This window comes from Pinus tabuliformis, chromosome 9 (assembly GCF_031772625.1).
Source record: "Pinus tabuliformis cultivar Carrire ecotype Pingquan chromosome 9, CPIR1, whole genome shotgun sequence".
NCBI lineage: Eukaryota > Viridiplantae > Streptophyta > Pinopsida > Pinales > Pinaceae > Pinus > Pinus tabuliformis.
Window position 1 is genome coordinate 877,753,590 of NC_142307.1, and position 21,988 is coordinate 877,775,577.

Genomic DNA, 21,988 nt, shown 5'->3' on the forward strand with positions numbered 1-21,988 from the left:
GGCAACTCACTCAAGTGGCAAATCTCTATTCAGGCTCTTAAAATGATGGAAAATAAGAGGTTCGTAGGTGCATCGTTCAAAAGGTGCAGACACGCAGGTTTGCCATCCAGGGAGTGTGGACATACCTGCAGGTTCACCGTTCATAAGGTGTGGTCCCCCAGTTCACTCACTCCAATGCAGAGAAGCGCGCTCACATGGGGTATCCTATGTTTGGCCCTTGGTATTTAGCCCGTATTTTACGATCCTATGGTTTTGGCCCGTGGTATAGGATCTAATTTATTGAACCCCGGTTTGGATCCCTTGTATTGATTTTTGATGGTTTTGTCCCATGGTGTGGATAAGGGTTTGACTATAAAAAGGGGAAGGAGATCACTTGGCTAAACACTGGTGAAATTTGAATATCTTAAGATCTGAATGTTTGGGTGACTAGTTTTAAAAGATAGATCTAAATCAAGGAGAAAATTTAAGGCGAATCTATTGATAAGTCGTGATCTCTTGGGCGCATGATCAGATTTGTGGATCAGACTGACTGTGGCACATTGGAGGACTGTTAATTTGGCCCTAATCAAATGTTCGCAGGCGATCCACGGTGTAATTGCGGGGGTACGCAGCGCAATAGAAGGCGCAGTGCGAGGTACGCAACACAGAATAAAACAAGGTGCGGAGATACGCAGAGGCATAGAAGGAACAGTGCGGAGGTACGCAGTCAGACAGAGAGTACAGTACGTACCTGAGTTGAGGTACGCAGTTCAGCAGAAGGGAAAGTGCGGTGGTACACAGAGAAGCAGAAGGATACGGTGCGGATCTGCGCAGTTCAGGCACAGAAAGGCTGCGGATATCTGTAGGATTATATCGGTGAAGTTACGGACCTGTCTTAAAACATTTGTTAACTGTCTTTTATCTATTGCTGCAGAGTTCTGGGTTTAGATTTCTGGTATTACTTTTCTGTTTACAGCATTCTGAGAAGTTGGGTGATTCATTGGTTGATTGTATATGGAGATTGGGTGATTTGCATGTACTTGATGATTATTTGATCTTCTTGGATCCAGTCTGAAAATTAATGAAACGTGGTCCTTAAAGAAGTAGAAGAGCAAAGGGGGTTGTAGCTCCCTTACAGAAGAGACTGGAAAACGAGAGAGAGTTGTATCTCTCTGCAGGTTGTAGCCTGCGTACTGGTAAAGGATTGCACCAGTACAAATCCTTGTAAAAGAAGTTTCTAATTGAAAGAAGATAGAGACATATTGCAGCAGGTGGTTTTCACCCACATTGGGTTTCCACCTTATATATGGTGTTCTTTGGTGTGCTTATCTATTTTTCTTGCTCTTGTTCATTATTATATGGCATTGACATACAAATTAATGATCAATATCTGAAGAATAAATTAAAGTATAAATCTGGAAGGCATATTGAAAAGAATTTGATAATACTAATTCACCCCCCCCCCCTCAGTATTATTTTCAACAATTGGTATCAGAGTAGGTTCTTCAGAAGAAGATTGATCGCTTGAAGAAAGATCTTGCATCATGAGCAATTATAAGAGGGAAGCATCAATCAGGCCACCGATTTTTTATGGGACAAACTTCGTTTATTGGAAGGTAAGAGTTACTGCCTATCTTCAATCTCTTGGTACAGAAGTCTGGGATATCATAGATACAGGGTATACTTTTCCATCAACAACTCCTACAGATCCGGCTGAGAAGAAGAAATATGAAACAAATGCAAAGGCAGTCAATACTCTATTAGGATGTCTATCTCAATCAAAATTTGTCAAGGTAATGCAGTTTAAATCTGCAAAAGAGATATGGGACAAGATTGTTCTGAGCTATGAAGGGGATGATCAGGTAAAACGAGCAAAACTTCAAACCCTCAGGATTCAGTATGAAAATCTCAAGATGTATAATGATGAAAGTGTGGCTAACTATTTTCTTCGTGTAGATGAGATTGTTAATTGTATGAAAAATTTGGGTGAAGAAATAAAAGAGGCTGTTGTGGTTGAAAAAGTTCTAAGATCTTTGTCCCCTAGGTTTGAATCTAAAGTTTCTACTATAGAAGAAAAAGAGAATCTACAAAGCCTTAAAATGTCACAGCTGCATGGAATTCTAACTGCTTATGAAATGAGGAAAGGAGGTCCATCAGACAGGAGAGAAGCTGCCTTCAAGGCTTCAGGCAAAGGCGAGTACAACGAGTCAGGACACGTGTCAGAAGAAGAAGAAGAATCAAATTTTGTCAGAAATCTTCAATGGGGTACTGGACAGTTCCGAGGCAAGTTACCTTTCAAATGCTTTGCTTGTGGAAGAGTCGGTCACTATGTTGCCAAATGTCCTCACAAGGATAAGATTGACAAAGGGAAGGAACCTGTTAGATGGAACAAGAAACAGAATGCAACTAAGAAAAGTTACTACACTCATGAAGACAGTGATGGCCTATCAAATAGTGACGAAGATGAACGAGGTAATGATTATAAACTTTTAATGGCTTTTGAAGATGATGATTACATGGATGCTATAGATGTGGATGACTTTTATGAAGAGATTTCTAGACTCAAGACATGTTTAGAAGAAAAGAATGTGATCATTGATACTCTGCAATTTCAACTTGATGAAAAAGAAAAATATCTTGAGAATTTAGAATGTGAAATTGTTGGCCTTAGAAAATAAATTGAGAAAACAAAGGTTCTTAATCTTAAGTTTGTTAAAGGATTTGAAACTCTGGATGAGATTATCAATGTACAGCGTTCTCCACTAATTAAGACAAGTCTGGGTTATAATGGAGAAACATCTCAAGCATCCACCTCAAAGAGTTATCTTGATGCAGCAAGGAGGAATGAGCAAAAGCCCAATGGAGATCATCAGGTAAAGCAGGGACGAATTACTTCAAGAACAAATAGAGACTACCAGGTAAACCAAGGGCAATCCATCTTAAGGGTGAACAAAAGCTACAACCAGCCACAGGTAAAAACTTCTCAATTTGCTTCAAGAATGGATGACAATAGAAATTACAATCATTTGGCTGGTAGATTTGATAATGGCAGAAGTTTCTTCAATGGTAAATGTTTCTCTTGCCATAACTTTGGTCACAAAGTAGCTCAATGTGTTGCCTATAAGACAATCATGACTAAAGAAGCTCAAATACAAAGAAGTATGACCAGGATTACGAAAAGGACCTATAACAACTTTTCGGCCCTTGAAAATGAAATTGAATGTTCTATTTGTAATAACTTCGGTCATGAAGATTCTGAATGCAGGAGCAAGTTTCGACAGACAAAGGAACAAGCCTCAAGCACCTGAACATGGAGAATAAAGGAACCGCTACCAGAAAGATGTGGGATAGCCTTTTATGCAGAAGGACAGGAAAATCTATGGTACATTGACAGTGGATGTTCGAAGCATATGACAGGTGATAAAGAAAAACTTGAATCATATACTACTTTAGAAAAGGGTAAGAAAGTTTCTTTTGGAAATGATACCCCTGCAGCCATAAAAGGAAAAGGCATTGCTCATTTGAAAGAAAAGGTCAAAGCTGGAAATGTTTTGTATGTTGATGGCTTGAAGCATAATCTACTGAGTGTCAGTCAGATGTGCAATCAAGGAACCGAGGTAATATTTCGATCAAATGGATGTAGCGTTCGTGATCTTGATACAGGAAAAACAGTGATCAAAGGCAGAAGACCTCCAAATAATCTATACATATCTGAAGAAGGACAAAAACAATGCTATTTGAGCAAGGATGAAGAACATTGGTTATGGCACCGAAGGTTGTGGCATCTAAGATTTTCACAAATAAGGAAAGCATGCAAATACCAGGCAGTTCGTGGTCTTCCAGATATCAAAATTCCAGACAACACCATATGTAAATCATGTCAGTTTGGTAAGCAAACCAGAACTAACTTCCCTGAGAAGGAAGGATCAGCCAGCAAGCCTCTTGAACTAGTCCATACAGATGTATGTGGTCCTTTTAGGACAAGGTCACCTCGAGGAGAAGAATACTTTATATTATTCACTGACGACTTCTCCATGATGGTTTGGTTGGGACTTATGAAACGCAAGGACGAAGCATTTGAAAAATTCAAATCTTTCAAAGCCTTGGCTAAAAACGAATCAGATTACAAAATTAAGTGCCTCAGGTCCGACAGAGGTGGGGAGTTTACCTCAAATGAATTTTTCGATTTCTGTGAAGAACATGGAATAAGAAGGGAATTCTCTACAACTAGAACTTCTCAGCAAAATGGAGTGGTGGAAAGGATGAACAGAACGGTCCAACAAATGGCTCGTGCTATGCTTGATGAGTCTGGGACTCCCGCAACCTTCTGGGGTGAAGCAGCATTTGCTGCGGTTGTTATCCTCAACAAAACAAATGTCCGAGTGAACAGCACTCAAACTCCTCATGAGCTCTGTATCGTGAGACTCCTTCGGTAAAGCATTTCAAAAATTTTGGGAGCAAATGCTATATCAAGAACACCGATGAACAGCTTGGAAAACTTGAACCTAGAGCAGATGAAGGCATTCTCCTTGGTTATTCTCCCCACAGCAAAGCATATAAGTGTTACAATAAAAGACTTGGAAGAATTGTTGACAGCATTGATGTAGTGGTTGATGAAAGGATACATCCCTAGGCTAGTAAATCATGAAAATATTGAAGAGGATGAAGACTACTCTCCAAATCAGACAAATGGTGAAGAAGAACCTCAAGAGGCACCTGAAGAGAAAATAAGGATAGAAGAGAAGACTCCATCCAGGTACGTTCAAAGGAATCATCCAAAATCTCAGATTTTAGGGCAGAAAGAAGCAGGTGTACAAACAAGAAGAACAATTGCAGAAGCCTCAAGCTATTTGGCATTTCTCTCCTCCACTGAACCACAAAATGTAAGAGAGGCATGCAAATATGAATGCTGGGTCAAGGCAATGGATGAAGAACTTGAGCAAATCGAAAAGAAAAACACCTGGGAGTTGGTTCCTAGACCAAAAGATAAGAATGTCATAGGGACAAAATGGATCTTCAAAAATAAGTTGAATGAAAATGGAGAAGTAATTAGAAACAAGGCCAGACTTGTGTGTAAAGGGTATGCTCAACAAGAAGGAATAGATTTCGAAGAAACTTTTGCTCCCATTGCTAGACTTGAGGCCATCCGAATGTTCCTTACTCTCTCAAGCTTTCAGAAGTTCAAAGTTTTTCAAATGGACGTGAAATCAACCTTTCTGAATGGGGACTTAGAAGAAGAAGTGTACATTGAGCAACCAGATGGTTTCATCCTTGGGAATGATCCAAATCTTGTATGTAGACTAAAGAAGGCTCTCTATGGTCTTAAACAGGCTCCAAGGGCTTGGTACTACTGTTTGGACAAATATCTTCATCAACAAGGTTTTTCAAAGGGATCAGCAGATAGCAATCTTTACATAAAAATTGAAAATGACAAATTACTAACACTTGTTGTGTATGTAGATGATATTATCTTTGGCAGCAATGAAGAAGCTATGAGTCAAATCTTTGCCTTGGTGATGCAGAAAGAATTCGAAATGTCTTTGCTTGGTGAACTGACATATTTTCTTGGATTGCAAATCCAACAAAATGAAGGCGGGATCTTCTTGTCTCAAACCAAGTATCTGAAGCAAATTTTGAAGAAATATGGCATGAAAGATGCAAAACTAGTATGTACCCCCATGATCACAGGATGTAGCCTCAGTGCAAATGATGAATCAGCAGCAGTGCATCAACCAACCTACAGATTTATGATTGGAAGTCTACTTTATTTAACAGGTACCCGACCAGACATCATGCATGCAGTGGGAATAGTTGGAAGATTTCAGGCAAATCCAAAGGAAACTCATCTTCAGGCAGTGAAGAGGATTTTCAAGTACCTACAAGGAACTCAAAACTATGGCTTATGGTATCCTAGAGATACAGATCTCACACTTCATGCTTATACAGATGTGGATTGGGCCGGAAGCGTGGATGACAGGAAGAGCACAAGTGGTGGTGCATTCTTTATGGGTTCCAGATTAGTATCTTGGTTTAGCAAGAAACAGAGTTCGATTGCTTTATCTACAGCTGAAGCGGAATATGTGGTTGCTGCATCTTGTTGCGCTCAACTCCTTTGGATGATCCAGACCTTCCAGGATTTTCAAATCACTTGTACTCCACCTATCTCCATCTTATGTGATAATACAAGTGCAATCAACATTTCAAAGAACCCAGTCATGTATTCAAAGACCAAGCACATACCAATCAAGTATCACTTTCTCAGGGAACAAGTGCTTGAACAAAAGGTCAAGTTGGAGTATGTTCCTTCTAAGGAACAAGTTGCTGATATACTCAATAAACCATTGCCCAGGGAGACCTTTGAATACCTCAGGCAAAAGCTGGGGGTTGTTGATGCATCATCTTGTTGTTGAATCTCATCTGTTTCAGAGATTGTTGGTTGTACGCAAGTTTCATATGGGGTATACGCGTACATTGGTCGAAGATCGAATGGCACAAGTTCAGGGGGAGCATATATTCTTCTAATAATGCATTGTTGGCATTATGGTAGAAGATCTTAGAGGAAGTACAGAGGAGATCATGTATGCTGATCTAAATATTGTTGCAATATGTCTCTATCTCTTTCTCTTATGGTGTATGGTGGATTATGGTTTGTAGATCTGTTTTACCGTCAGGGGCAGCATGATCAAAGAATTAAGCATGGTCTCAGGGGGAGCATAACCCTCTGCCCTTGATGTCAAAGGGGGAGAATGACGATGAGGATCTTAAGGTTGCCATCAAGTCCAAAGGGGGAGATTGTTGGCATTATGATTCTGGTTTAGCTCTATGGTACAGATGTTGTCCTTGATGGCAACTCACTCAAGTGGCAAATCTCTATTCAGGCTCTTAAAATGATGGAAAATAAGAGGTTCGTAGGTGCATCGTTCAAAAGGTGCGGACCCGCAGGTTCGCCGTCCAGGGAGTGCGGACATACCCGCAGGTTCACCGTTCATAAGGTGCGGTCCCCCAATTCACTCACTCCAATGCAGAGAAGCATGCTCACAAGGGGTTATCCTATGTTTGGCCCTTGGTATTTAGCCTGTCTTTTACGATCCTATGGTTTTGGCCCGTGGTATAGGATCTAATTTATTGAACCCCGGTTTGGATCCCTTGTATTGATTTTTGATGGTTTTGTCCCATGGTGTGGATAAGGGTTTGACTATAAAAAAGGGAAGGAGATCACTTGGCTAAACACTGGTGAAATTTGAATATCTTAAGATCTAAATGTTTGGGTGACTGGTTTTAAAAGCTAGATCTAAATCAAGGAGAAAATTTAAGGTGAATCTATTGATAAGTCGTGATCTCTCGGGCGCATGATCAGATCTGTGGATCTGACTGACTGTGGCACATTGGAGGACTGTTAATTTGGCCCTAATCAGAGGTTCACAGGCGATCCACGGTGTAATTGCGGGGGTACGCAGTGCAGGAGAAGACGCAGTGCGGGGGTACGCAGCGCAACAGAAGGCGCAGTGCGAGGTACGCAACGCAGAAGAAAACAAGGTGCGGAGATATGCAGAGGCACAGAAGGAACAGTGCGGAGGTACGCAGTCAGACAGAGAGTACAGTGCGTATCTGAGTTGAGGTACGCAGTTCAGCAGAAGGAGAAAGTGCGGTGGTACGCAGAGAAGCAGAAGGATACAGTGCGGATCTGCGCAGTTCAGGCACAGAAAGGCTGTGGATATCTGCAGGTTTATATCGGTGAAGTTGCGGACCTGTCTTAAAACATTTGTTGACTGTCTTTTATCTATTGCTGCAGAGTTCTGGGTTTAGATTTCTGGTATTACTTTTCTGTTTACAGCATTCTGAGAATTTGGGTGATTCATTGGTTGATTGTATAAGGAGATTGGGTTAGTGCATGTACTTGATGATTATTTGATCTTCTTGGACCCAGTCTGAAAATTAATGAAACGTGGTCCTTAAAGAAGTAGAAGAGCAAAGGGGGTTGTAGCTACCTTCCGGGAGAGACTGAAAAACGAGAGAGAGTTGTAGCTCTCTACAGGTTGTAGCCTGCGTACTGGTAAAGGACTGCACCAGTACAAATCCTTGTAAAAGAAGTTTCTAATTGAAAGAAGATAGAGACATATTGCAGCAGGTGGTTTTCACCCACATTGGGTTTCCACCTTATATCTGGTGTTCTTTGGTGTGCTTATCTATTTTTCTTGCTCTTGTTCGTTATTATATGGCACTGACATAAAAATTAATGATCAATATCTAAAGAATAAATTAAAGTATAAATCTGGAAGGCATATTGAAAAGAATTTGATAATACTGATTCACCCCCCCCCCCTCTCAGTATTATTTTCAACAACAAGGTAATGTTATCCTACAAAGATCTCTCCAAAACAATAGCAATACAAAGCATATCCTACAAAGATGACATACTCCATCTGAAATGAGCTAAAATAAGCATGTGCATACTTCAATTCCACATTGAAGCACATAAACATAACTTCATGTTAAAAAACGTTAACCTCAGATGAACCCTGCAAGTTACAGCTGCTGCAGTAGAACTCTAAAAGTGATAAAACCCCTACAATACCTTCTCTGTGATCAAACACCTTCCATAACTACCTCCAAAACATGATTGATCCATACACCCTTAGCCTCAAACCTGTAAAAAGTCTACTTAGATGTGCTGAAATCAGAAAATAGAGGTCATCATTGGATCCATAATGTCCAAAAACTAGCCTCTTTTTGATCTCCAATTGGTCAAAAACTCATAAACATATGAGCTATAAGCTCATCCATGAAATTGACTATTAACCATCCTATAAATTCTCCCTTCTGGCTAACTATCCTACAAATCTGCCCTAAAAATCACTAATAGAGCAACATTTTCACCCTTTGCTGGTGCATTTTGTTGGAACTTTAATTTAGCCTCTGACTGCTGGAGACCAAAAATCAAGGTCGTGTGGGCACATATGGTCGCAAGTTGGGCCTTAATGCCTACCCCCGCCAGCCTAGCCCTTAACTTCAGGAGAATGGTTACATGGGGTGCCACGGGACCTAGGTCAAGCTAACCACCCACCCTTCCTTCTGGGCCCCTTTTCCTTTGGTACGCAGTCACTTTATGGTCCATCAGACTTGGGGATGGCCCCCTTATCGCAGCGCCTTCCAGCTAGTGCCCCAAAATCTATGCATGTGGTCACATCAAAGGCCCACAGAACCAGGGTTGGGACCTTAAACTCCGCTCCTCCCCATATTAGCATTGGTACTCTATTTCCATGGGTTATATGTTGTGGCACTGGCCTTGGTTTGGGGCTAAGCCTTGAGCCCTTGGCTCCCTCCGCCATGGTTCTATGGTGTGTGGTGTCGTCAGGGGCTAGGGCTTAGCCTCGACCCCTTCCCCCGTATAGCACCAACATAAAACTTATATATGTGTTTTGAACTATGGATAACAAGAACCATAATGCGGCCTAGTGTTAAGGCTTGAGACTTGTGGGCATGAGGTCTCTTGTTTGATTCCTGTCAGCTAGTTCGGCCCATAACCATAATTTTTTACCATTGTTGGGAGGCCACATGGCTTCCATCCATTGGCCCATGTGGCTTCCACCCATAGGACCAAGAAACCACCAAAAAATGCATTCAGCCTATAACAACATAGAAACTTTGACCAATGCAGAGAGGCTAAGTGGCATCTTGCCACTGGCCCATAAAAAACATAGTCAAACACCCAAATTGCCATTTTTTACATGTTTGGGAAAACGGTCAGCACACGATATCAAGAGCATATGATAGTGGTTTTTAGTGATTCAAGTTGTGTTGGATTCAGATCGGCGAGCTCTTCGATTTAGCATTAGTTTCAAGAAGTTCTAGGCACTTTTAGGTTTGAGCTTAAAATTGATCACCTGATCACACCTCCCAACTAGGAACTTTTGGAGTCCAAAATTTTACTTCCCTAGTCAATTTAAAGAATTTGGAACTCAAAAACACCAAAAAACTCAATCCAAATGCAAAATTTTCTATTGGTTCCCTTCAAGCCTCAATCAAGGCACTTCACTTATCATCCTCATGAAGATATGTTGTCTTGTTAATAATTGATCCATCATTCTTATCATTGTTGCAGGAACAAAATACTGATGAGTGGAATCTGAACATTCTCTCTACTCTCATCTTTGTACGGCTCCAAAAACACTACATCTTGAAGTTTAATCTGTTGAAGATAAACTTGACCCTATCTCGGAAATCAGAAACAAAATAAACTTGCTTTAACGTCTTCAAGCTAAGCTTGTACATGAAAATTACATTGTTGCAAAATTTTCCATGATATGATTGACCTTGCCTACAATACATAGTCATCTTATACAATCTTAAAAACAAAGATTCAATTCACATAAATTTCAAATCAAATACTTGTATCAATGAACATATGATAATTTGTAGACGACTTTGAATGACAATCTTGTACATTCACAAAAGTCCTCAACATGTGGACTATAACAAGTCAATACATACATCAATGAAAAATATATACTTATTGAACATAGTGGCATTGAATGTTCACTTTACAAAAGTACCTAAATAGGTAATGACATCAAGTATTTACAAAAAATTTACAAAACAACTTTAAAATAAGTGTGCCCAAACTTTGCCTCTCCTAGGCTTGTGGGTTCTCTTCTTACACCATCTTGTCTTGAAGGTCACTTAGGATTGTGGAGAGTCCTATTTTCCACCTTTTGTTTCCCTTGAATTATGTAGAATAATCTCTTTACCCTTCTTTGAACGAAGTTCTGGATGCATATTCCAACATTGTTCAGTGTCATGTCCATGCACTTTGCAATGAGCACAGAAAAACTTCTTCTTGTTTGCTGACATAGAAGTTCTCGCATGCGAAAGAAATTCATTAAGCTTGATGCCCAAATTTTGGTTCATTCGTTTAATCATTATCATATGTTGCTCACATACATCCACGCAATGGTAAAAAGCATCACAAAATGTACAAGTGCATTGGAAAACACTCATGAGAGTTATACATGTCTCTAGAGTTGCAGCTTTGACAATTATCACAAGGTGGTGACATCTCATGCTTAGATGTTTGATGTACCTCAAGTTGTTTGGAGCATTCTCCAAACTCCTTTTGGTTATATCCCAATCCCATATACTTTGGTCTTTCCTCAACCATAATTGGATTGGTAATACCTTGACTATTTTTGCCAAAACCTCCACCTACATATCTCATCTTGTAAATCAACTTCGTACCTATGCCCTTGGTATGTTACTCGAATGCTACAAAATAGTTGTTATGCATATAAACAGAAGGAGTTGAACTAGAGATGTTAATTACCTCCTTAAATTTGTCATTCATCCTTTTAGCTTTTGATGATGACGATGATGGCCAACTTGTAGATGACTCTAGCCACCCACTCGTATACACTTGCATACAGTGTGCTTCTTGAATATGTTTACAAAATGTACATGCAACATCTTCCAGATATGGTCCAAAACCACTATTTGAACCATGACCACATACTAGCCTCATTCTAGAGGTTTCCCTTGCTGGTGAAGGGTTGAGTTTTCTTCTACTTTCTCATCAAGAACTTGCTGAAATGTAAAGAACATGTGTCTCTTCTCCTCTTTAGCTACCCACAACATCCTTCTCAATTCTATGTTCTCTATCCGAAGAGCCAAATTATGATCCTCTAGCCCTTGGAGATTCTTGCTTTTGCCCATTCTTTCAACTTAGTCAACAGGTGCTCTGATACCAAACTAATATGAAATTGGAGTAGGTGATTTATTCCTCTTTTCCAAAATAAAATAAAACAAAAATTTAGGACCGTGTCAACGCTTTGCAAGAATAAAAATGGGTCTCGAAACAATAGGTTGTTCAATATCTCTTAAATAATGAATTAGTCTTCATATGTAACTGAACATAATGAACATCTCACACATAATCCATAAATGCATAATGAAGAGCAAGACAAAAGGTTTGTTGATGGAGTTCACCCCTCCTAGGCTACATCTCTGGGTATGTCAACATGACTAGACAACTCATATATTCAGTGTAAAATTAAGTACATAAAGTTTGTTGTAGGTAAACATGTGGTTATTACCCCTACATGGTAATGTTCTCCTACAAATATCTCTCACAAACAGCAGCAACACTAAGAATCTCCTACAAAGATGACATATTCCAACTGAAATGAACTAAAATGAGCATGTGCATACTTCAATTCCACATTGAAGCACATAAAGATAACTTCATGTTAAAATAATTTAAAACTGAGTTGAACCCTACAGGTTATAGTTGTTGTAGTATACTTCTGAATGTGAGAAAACCCTTACAATACCTTCTCCATGCTCAAACACCTTCCAGAACTGCTCCCAAACCATGATTGATACATACACCCTCAGCCTCAAGCCTGTAAAAAGGCTACATATATGTGCTCAAATCAGAAAATTGAGGTCACCATTGGATCCAGAATGTCCAAAAACCCCTAGGTAGACTCCTTTTGAGCTCCAATTGGTAAAAAACTCAAAATGATATGAGATCTAAGCTCATCCATGAATTTGATTACTAACCATCCTACAAATTCACCCTCGTGCCTAACTATCCTACAAATCCACTGTTGAACCACCTTTTTTCCATATTTTTATGATTTTTATCAAATAATTGTATGCTTGTGCCTAGTGATTTTAATCATTACTATCCTTTCTATGCTATTATGATGTTAGCTAGAGGTTTTCAGAGGCAAAAGTTGTTGAATTAAGAATTCTTCTCGTTTAGTTAATTTGAAGAGTGTTTTGTTTAATAATTTCAATAATAATATTCCTTCTTGGTGGTGAGTAAATAGGTCATGTACTATCAGTTTTCGTACTAGGAGTGTAGGAATGCTTCCTGAAGAAAATTTGAGTACGGATTCATCTCATGCATAGAAAGAATTAATTTCATGGCCAAAATGTTATTATAGTTGCATATGTTTTAATGTTGGTCCAAATGCAGTAATATACACACCCAATAGGAAGTTGCAAGCCACCTTCTTCAACAACTTCTTTTCTATTTTTTCTCCGGACTCCAGCAATACAGTGTGCATTACACCTATGCTCCTCCACCATACAGTAGACCCTTCAATCCTCTTTGAACTATGTTGTTGTGGGTGTTGAATCACATAGTCTATCCTAAGCCAGTCGAGAGGATAAGGCGAAGGCGCAGTGGGTGACTCTATTTCGATGCTCCTATATGTTCATCAGCGCTGGATGGAGGATGCATTAATGATGGATCTCAACTTTGTGTTAACGCAATTTATGGTATTTGCAATGGTTTTCTACATGTGCAGTGCTGCAAATATAAGTTTTCCAAATTGTGGGAAGTAGGTCATTCCATATCCTCTGAGCACCAATGATACCTACGGGAACCCAAAATACCACATCTTTTGTAACAATAATCATCTGGAATTCAAGTCGAAGAATGGAATTGCTTATCCAATCGTGAGTATTTACCAATCTTCTTTCACTTTAGTGATTAGACCGCCAGCACTGGCGAACGATACATGCATTTCTACAGATTTTCGGGATGGTGGACTTGTTCTCAATGACACTTTTCCATTCAACGTCTCTAAGTGCAACACCGTAATGTTGTTTAAATTTCTCTAAATATTTATTGCTTTCCCCTCTCAAATGCACCTGAAACAACCTTTTTCCATCAGTTTGTGAGGGACACAAAAGAAGCCAAAACCTGCCAAAACAAGCTTTGTTGCACTTATCTCAAGGACAGTGCCATGATGTCTCATATAATACGCTTGTGCAAGGAAGGTTGTAGTGCCTTCACAAGTGTGGTCAACATCAATACTACATTTCCAACAAATGATTGGAACTATGGCGTTGAGATCCAATAAGAAGAGTTGTGACAAATGCAGCAGACGGACTGGATCTTGCTAGTTGTGTGTTTATGTGCCTCTTCCAGTAGTGCGTGAGGGTCAAATTATTTCTAGAATCCAATCACCAATTCGAACCCAATTGGAAACAAATCCTTTTGTTTTGATCTTAATTGATTTGTATTAACAAAAATCCTAAATTTATATGCCAATGTAACAATCGATCTAGTTAATTAGGGGCAGTGCTATAAAAGAGAGCATTGTCCACTAATAGAGGATCGAGCAGATTGTAGACTAAATACTATGAACTGAAGATTGAGATTTGAACCTGTACATTGTAGAACTTAAGAGTGGATTTCAATTGCACACTGAGAGTAATATGAGCCCGGTGGAATGATCCCTGGAGGAGACCACTAGAGCCTAGCACTGTATGATTTAGCATTTATGTAATTGGATTTTAGTAGCAATATGATTCTACACTTAATTTATATTTCCTAGTTCTTTTGAATTTTCTGAAGATGGTGTTTTGATTTAGCTACTGTAGAACCAATGAGCTGGGTGGTTGGGCCCATCAGCCAGTTTGTTGCCTAAATTGCTTAGGATTTATTTATTTTACTGCATTCTATTTTCTGCATTGTGTGGTGTGATTTAAATTTTGTTCTGCAATTTCATTTTACATATTTCCTTTATGTTTTATTGCATAGGTTTGATTAATGAATTTAATTATGCATTTACTCTTTAGAATTTATTTATGTTCAAAGTAATTAGATTAAAAATAGCGTACGGTTAATAAGTTCTTCTTTTCTCATTTGCATTCTTTGTCTATTCAATCTATTTTCTAATGAAACATATCTCTAGTTTGCAGGAACTCACGACGGGGATAATAATGGTATAAGATCAATAAGGTTTTCATTTAATTCGTTATTCATATTGTTGGGCACTTATGAACAATTTAAATTATCATATGAATTGATCTTGAAATTTTAAGGAAACAACATTTATTATCATAACTTAAATATCAAGATTAGTTTGAATAAACTTTATTAACATAAATAAAGTGTCTAGCAACACTCTTGAAGATATCCTCGATCGATGATTTGAATTTTGGATTGAATATTGCCATACACCTATGATTCCTTTCCAGCAACAGTATTCACACCTTAGAAAATCATTTAAAGTACAAATTTTAAAATAGTTGAAAGTGAGTTTGGTCTTGCTTTCCATATTTGTAGTATAGTTGTAATCTTTTACGAAGATTTGCATTCTTTATTTCTTGCATAGATTATTAATTTGCAGTGTGTTTATTTTGAAATGTCTTATTTATTTTCCTTAATGATTTCCTTTTTGAATTGTTTTTTTAAGATTTTGATTTTAAAAATCCCTGAGGTCATATTATGCCATATATTGTGCTACATCTCTATGTTTACTGACCCATATTGACAATTTAAATGTTGGTGTAAATCTCACATTTATACCTCCCAAAATTTTGGCACCATTGTCGGGGAAGCGTTGTAAGATAAGGCCTCATGATTTGTTATGATTTTTCTTCACAATTGAATTTTTAGATTAATGATATTCCCCTTGCTTGTTGAAGCATACTAGACTGTATTTCCAGAAAGCTCACAAGCCAAGTTTTTTTTACTACAAATGAGTGATTTTCTTTACTACAAAGTGTGGTTGTTTTCTTTACTACAATTGAGATTAATTGATGTACTTTTCCTGTTTTTACCATTGCTAGGAAACTAGAGGGCAGAGATGACGTAAGACGTGAGTGAAGAGCCACGCATCCACTTTTTTTTGTGGTCACTCCAAATTTTGGTTGTCTGAGTAAATGAAGGTTTCAAGTTTGGTGCTAACAAGACTTTCCAACTAGCAAGAAAATGTCAAGAAGTGTGATGTTATTCCAAGAATTATCTCAAATTCTAGCATAAGCTAGGGTCTTTGCTTCACATAAAGATCACATTTTGGCATCAATCAGAGAAAGGTCTATTCCTCTGGAAGAGAAGATTCATGAAGATCCAGAAGATATTCCTAAGGAGACCGAGAAGCTCTGGATCATGCATGATAAGGAGAAGCCATTAGAAGCAGAACATATATCTGATTTGGCCTACACTTTAGAGGATAAACAAGGAAATGTGGAGTATTTTCATGATGTATTGGATGTTTCCCATGAATCAAGTAACCAAGAGTATATGGATCCCATAGAATCTTGGTTCCAAATGACTGTCAGTATCCACTCCTCCTTTATCATTCAGAAATTTGTAGCATCACATCAGTTAGTGCAGCTGGTACCTCATGTTCTGGTATTTTCTTGTATATACTTTTCAAATTTGAACATGAGTAGGATTATCCTCTTGTTGCGCACATGGATGCATTGGAAGTACTCCTATACTTAAAATGGAGTCTTCTGCTTCTTAGGCTAGAGTAGGTTAGAAGAATAAATTAATAAAGTTGTTATAATAATGCTATTAGGGTTTTGACTTTCAAAGCATTGCCACTAAAACTGCTTTTGATCCATATTAGTTGTTAACACACACATCTGTGACAAATATTGTTGAGTATGATTCACTCTAATACCTCATGATTCTGCAAAAGTAACCATGATTAATCACTCTAATGAGTTGTCATCTAAGATATATATTTTTTAGTTTCCCTTAGAAGGTACTATTGGAGAGCCCCCTATGGTGGACCACTCTTTTAAAATATCATAATGAGTTTTTCATGAGAACACTATCATTATTAACTCAAATAATATTTCAGTCATTATTTGGGATATTTTTAATAAGTCTTTAGGGTAGAGGAACTAGTCAGTAATGATTAGTCACTAAAAACTTTTCATGCCATCCCATACACTTAAGGAGTAGATAAGTCTCCCCACTTGTTAAGTAACCTTTAAGGTTAATCATAATAAAAGTTCAAAAAATATTTAGGGGTGGATAGGAGGTCTCATGATGAGTCAACCTACCATGATCATGAGACCTAACATGCATGACATTGTTGTTGTTGATCACCAAGCCAAAGTAATGGCTTTCAGCCAAAAAGATGGAAGAAAGGAGGTTTCATCACGAGTCGACATGTTCATCCATGATACTTCTTGTGAGTGGCACTTCCATCAGTTGGTTACCAAGCCAGGACAGTGGCCTTCATCTAAAATTCAAATAATCTAACTCTGAATCTATATCTAGTAAGTGGGACATAGGCATTTCGCTAGGTTAAAAAACATCCCTACCAAGGTTATAGACACCTGCAGGTAGCATGGTGATGTATGTGGTATTAAAATTAATTGCATACTAATATTTACTCGGTTATCCTTGTCTTTCCCTGAAACTCATCATTTTAATTCTTGGACAATGGTTTTAAGATGATTTGAACATGATGCTTTGAGTTCTATTTTTCAAAAATCAGGAATCTTTAATGATGTGGTACCCTTAGTGAAGGTAATTATTTGTACTGATTAAGGAGAAATTCAGTTTTGCATCTAGATGACAATGAAATTTAGAATGTTCAATAAAGAGGTTGTTGATTGGTCCAGGAAAGTGTCATAATGCTCAATTTTTATTTCCCTTTTCTGGTATCATAACTCACTTTAATTTTCATGGTAATTAGAGTGATGAATTACTCAGTGATGACTACTCACAAGGTGTTGATTGACAACCATGTGTATTGATTGTGGTTGCCTCTAAATACGTGCTACATAGTCTAGGTATAAGATTGTTATAGTAGGTACAAAATATTGTGGTAGTCTTTTTGAAATTGCACCTTTTTAGCAAAAATTTGATTTTTATCATAAGACTCTGGGCAGAAACAAAACAGGGAGTTTATTTGGAACAAGACAACAGGTATGTGCAATACTCTTTTCTCCATAATGTCTACTTTCTGTACCTGATCTTGTTACATTCCTGCAATCGATACTTTCATTAGAGATGTAACATGGTTTTAGCTGGCATTGTAATAGTTATGTTGCAAGCTAATGAATGCTTTAAAATACCAGGCATCTTCATCTTTACTTGCTGAAATTTTTTCTAACACTCTTATCAGGAAGCGTAGTTTGATCTTTAAACATTTCCCCTGCCTTCTTTCATGATTTTATAATTTAATGGTTTGGCTTGCACGAGGACGTGTAAGAAGATTGACGTGGGGGGATGTTGAGCTGCCTTTTTGTCCATATTTTTACGATTTTTATCGAATAATTATATGCTTGTGCCTAGTGCTTTTAATCATTATTATCCTTTCTATGCTATTATGTTGTTAGCTAGAGGCATTCAGAGGAAAAAGTTGTTGAATTAAGAATTATTCTTGTTTAGTTAATTTGAAGAGTGTTTTGTTTAATAATGTCAATAATAATATGCCTTCTTGGTGGCAGGTGAATAGGTCATGTACTAGCATTTTTCGTACCAGCAGTGCGAGAATGCTTCCTGAAGCACATTTGAGTACGAATTCATCTCATGCACATAAAGCATTAATGCCATGGGAAAAATGTTAGTATAGTTGCATATGTTTTAATTTTGGTCCAAATGTAGTAATATACATGCCCAATAGGAAGTTGCAAGCCACCTTCTTCAGCGACTGCTTTTCTATTTTTTCTCTGGGCTCCAGCAATACAGTGTGCATTACACCTATGCTCCTCCACCATACAGTAGACCCTTCAATCCTATTTGAACGATGTTTTTTGGGTGTTGAATCACATAATCTATCCTAAGTCAGTCAAGAGGATAAGGCGAAGGTGAAGTGGGTGACTATGTTTCGATGATCCTGTATGTTCATTAGCACTGGATGGAGAACGCATTAATGATGGAACTCAACTCCATGTTAATGCAATTTATGGATATTAGGCCCCTTTACTACTAGTTTAACCCCTTATTGTTATTATTACAACCCCCTTATTATATTTTTGTACCCATGTATTCCCCATATTGTTACTATTGTACCCCATAGAAGTCCACTATTGTTATTATTATGCCCTTACATTATCATTGTTATGTCGGCTCTAATTATATTATGACCCCTTATAATCCTATATATATAAAGGAGGTCTTGTCATTTGTATCATCCAATAATTGTTCATTTGTGTAACGTAAAGGAGGTTTCCCCCTCGAAGAGGCTTAATTCTAAGTCGTTGATCTATCTTTTCTATCTTTTTGTGAGCTGATTTCATAACATTTGGTATCAAAGCTTTGGATTCTAGGGTTTCGCTGCTCCAAATAGGTCATCATGGAATTTTCACTATAACTTTAGTTCTGCGACATTTCAAAAGCTACAGAAAAAACTATTTGAGAAGAACTCGCGCTAAACCTCGGGCCCTAATTTCAGAGCTTGTCTCACTATATTTATGGAGATATGATCTCAGGAAGTTAGGGTTTTTGCAAGCTCCAACATTTCAACTAAAACAGATCATCGTGGGATTGTCACTATAACTCTTTCTCTACAAAGTTTCAGAAGTTGAAACAAAAACTCATTTGAACCACGATCATGGGGAATCTAGGGCTCAAATTTCAGATCCTGTTTCACTGTATGTTCAGAGATATAGGCCAAGACATTTAGGGTTTCTGCAAGCTCCCGAATTACATCCCAAATAGGTGACCTGGGAAAAATCGTCATAAATGTCTCTCTGAGCATCATATTGAAATTTCGTCAGAAGTTACAGAAAGATCACGAACTGTGGTGTTCTGTGTACATTTTTTAGATCCGAAGGTCAAAACAGTGATACGTGGAACTTCATACAAGTTCGCTCTTCTTAAAAGGTATATAATCCGGTCATCTTGGGAGATTGTGTATAACTCTTTCTTGGAGAATCTAATTTTGATCGGACTGGTGGAATTGGAAAGAGGACGTAGAGGGCTACTACAGGTTGCAATTTCAGAACTTGGAACTCTGAAATTGCAGAGTTACAATCGTTTCAAGATCAAGCTCCTAAAATCAAGAAAAGGCGATATGAGGAAGTTTGATGGCAAGGATTTGGTAAATTGGATACTACAGATGGAGCAATATTTTGATCTACATGAGGTGCAACTATTACAAAAGGTACATATTGCATCTTCATATTTAGAACCGAATCAATTTTTATGGTATAAAGGGCTTTGTTATCGTAAACCACTTGTTACGTGGTCAATTTTCATGGAGGAAATGATAGCACATTATGAGGATACAAAGAGAAACACCTTCTTTTGCCAATTGATAAATCTCAAACAAAAGTGTTCAATGAAAGAGCACCTTGAGGACCTTCAAAAATTGAATATAAGGGTAAATGATATTCCAGAGAAGTAAAGGATTGATGTCTTCATAGGTACTTTAAAGGATAACAATCAACATGAGATTCATCTTTGGGAACCTAATTCATTGGAGAAGGCATTCGGGTGGGCAAGAAAAAATGAAAGTGAAATTTTGGAAACAAGGAATCCCACCTCTCACGGCTATAATTATGGAAGTGTTTCTTCTCCTAGCCTTCCACAACCTACAAGAGTTACACCACAACAATTGGAAGAGAAAAGAGAAAAAGGGCTTTGTTACAATTGTGATAGCAAATGCACTAAAGGTCATAAGTGTGCTAAGAAGAAATTATTTTACATAGAGTATGAAAAGGAGGAAGAAAAGGATCAAGAAACATCAAAAGAAGAGGATATACGCCAGGACCCAACCCCAGAGAAAGAAGAAATGAATTCGACCATATCTTGTAAAGAATTGGCAAGAATTACCACTCCTCAAACTCTCAAGATAGAAGGACATATCAAGAAGAAAAAGGTTCAAGAAGTGAAAGATCACATCGAGAAAGAAGAAATGAATCCAACCATATCTTGTAATGCATTGTCCGAAATTACCACTCCTCAAACTATCAAGATAGAAGGACATATCAAGAATAAAAATGTTCAAGAAGTGAAAGATCACATCAAGCATCAAGAAATGAATCCGACCATATCTTGTAAAGCATTGGAAGAAATTACCACTCCTCAAACTCTCAAGATAGAAGGACATATTAAGAAGAAAAAGGTTCAAGCAGTGAAAGATCACATCGAGCATCAACAACAAGTTCTCCAACTTTTAAAGGATAAAACCACTTTGGTGCATAATCGAATGAAACAACAGGTAGATCAACATCACATTGAAAAAAAATTTGATGTAGGTGATTGGTATTTTTACGGCTACATCTCAAGCAAGCTATTTACGAGAAGGAAATGTTGGCAATACTACATGCACTTAAGAAATGGAAACCTTACCCAATGGGAAGACACTTCAAGGTAAAAATCGATCATGATAGTCTTAAATACTTTTTAGAACAAATATTATCTTTAGAAGAACAGAAAAAATGGGTCACAAATATGTTGGGTTATGACTTTGACATCATCTACAGAAAAGGGAAGAAAATTTTTGTTGCAGATGCACTCTCAAGAAAGGATGAGGATGTGGAAGAATTGTTTTGTGTTATTTCTATTATCCAACCAGATTGGATAAATGAAGCAAGGGATGAATGGAAGAAGGACAAAGAAGTGTGGCCACTCGTTCAAAAGTTACAGAATATACCAATTCAAACAATATTTCCAGAACTTGAAGAGGAAGGAAAAATCATATTGGAACCTGGAGCAGTCATAGAAACAAGAACCTGAGAGCTACGAAATCGATCAATTTCACAGTATCTCATCAAATGGAAGAACTTATCTGCTGAAGATTCCACATGGGAGGACAAGAATTTTATACAGAAACATCAAGAACTACTCAAGCATTGAGGACAACACTTTTTGAAGGAGAGGGGCATGTTAGGCCCCTATACTACTAGTGTAACCCCTTATTGTTATTATTACAACCCCCTTATTATATTGTTGTACCCATTTATTCCCCATATTGTTATTATTGTGCCCCATACAAGTCCACAATTGTTATTATTGTGCCCTTACATTATTATTGTTATGTCAGTTCTATTTATATTATGACCCCTTAGAATCCTATATATAGAAAGGAGGTCTTGTCATTTGTATCATCCAAGAATTGTTCATTTGTGTAATGTAAATGAGGTTTCCCCCTCAAAGAGGCTGAATTCTAAGGCGTTGATCTACTTTTCTATCTTTTTGTGAGCTAGTTTCATAACATATTTGCAAAAATTTTCTACATGTGTAGTGCTACAAATATAAGTTGTCCCAATTTTGGGAAGCAGGTCGTTCTATATCCTCTGA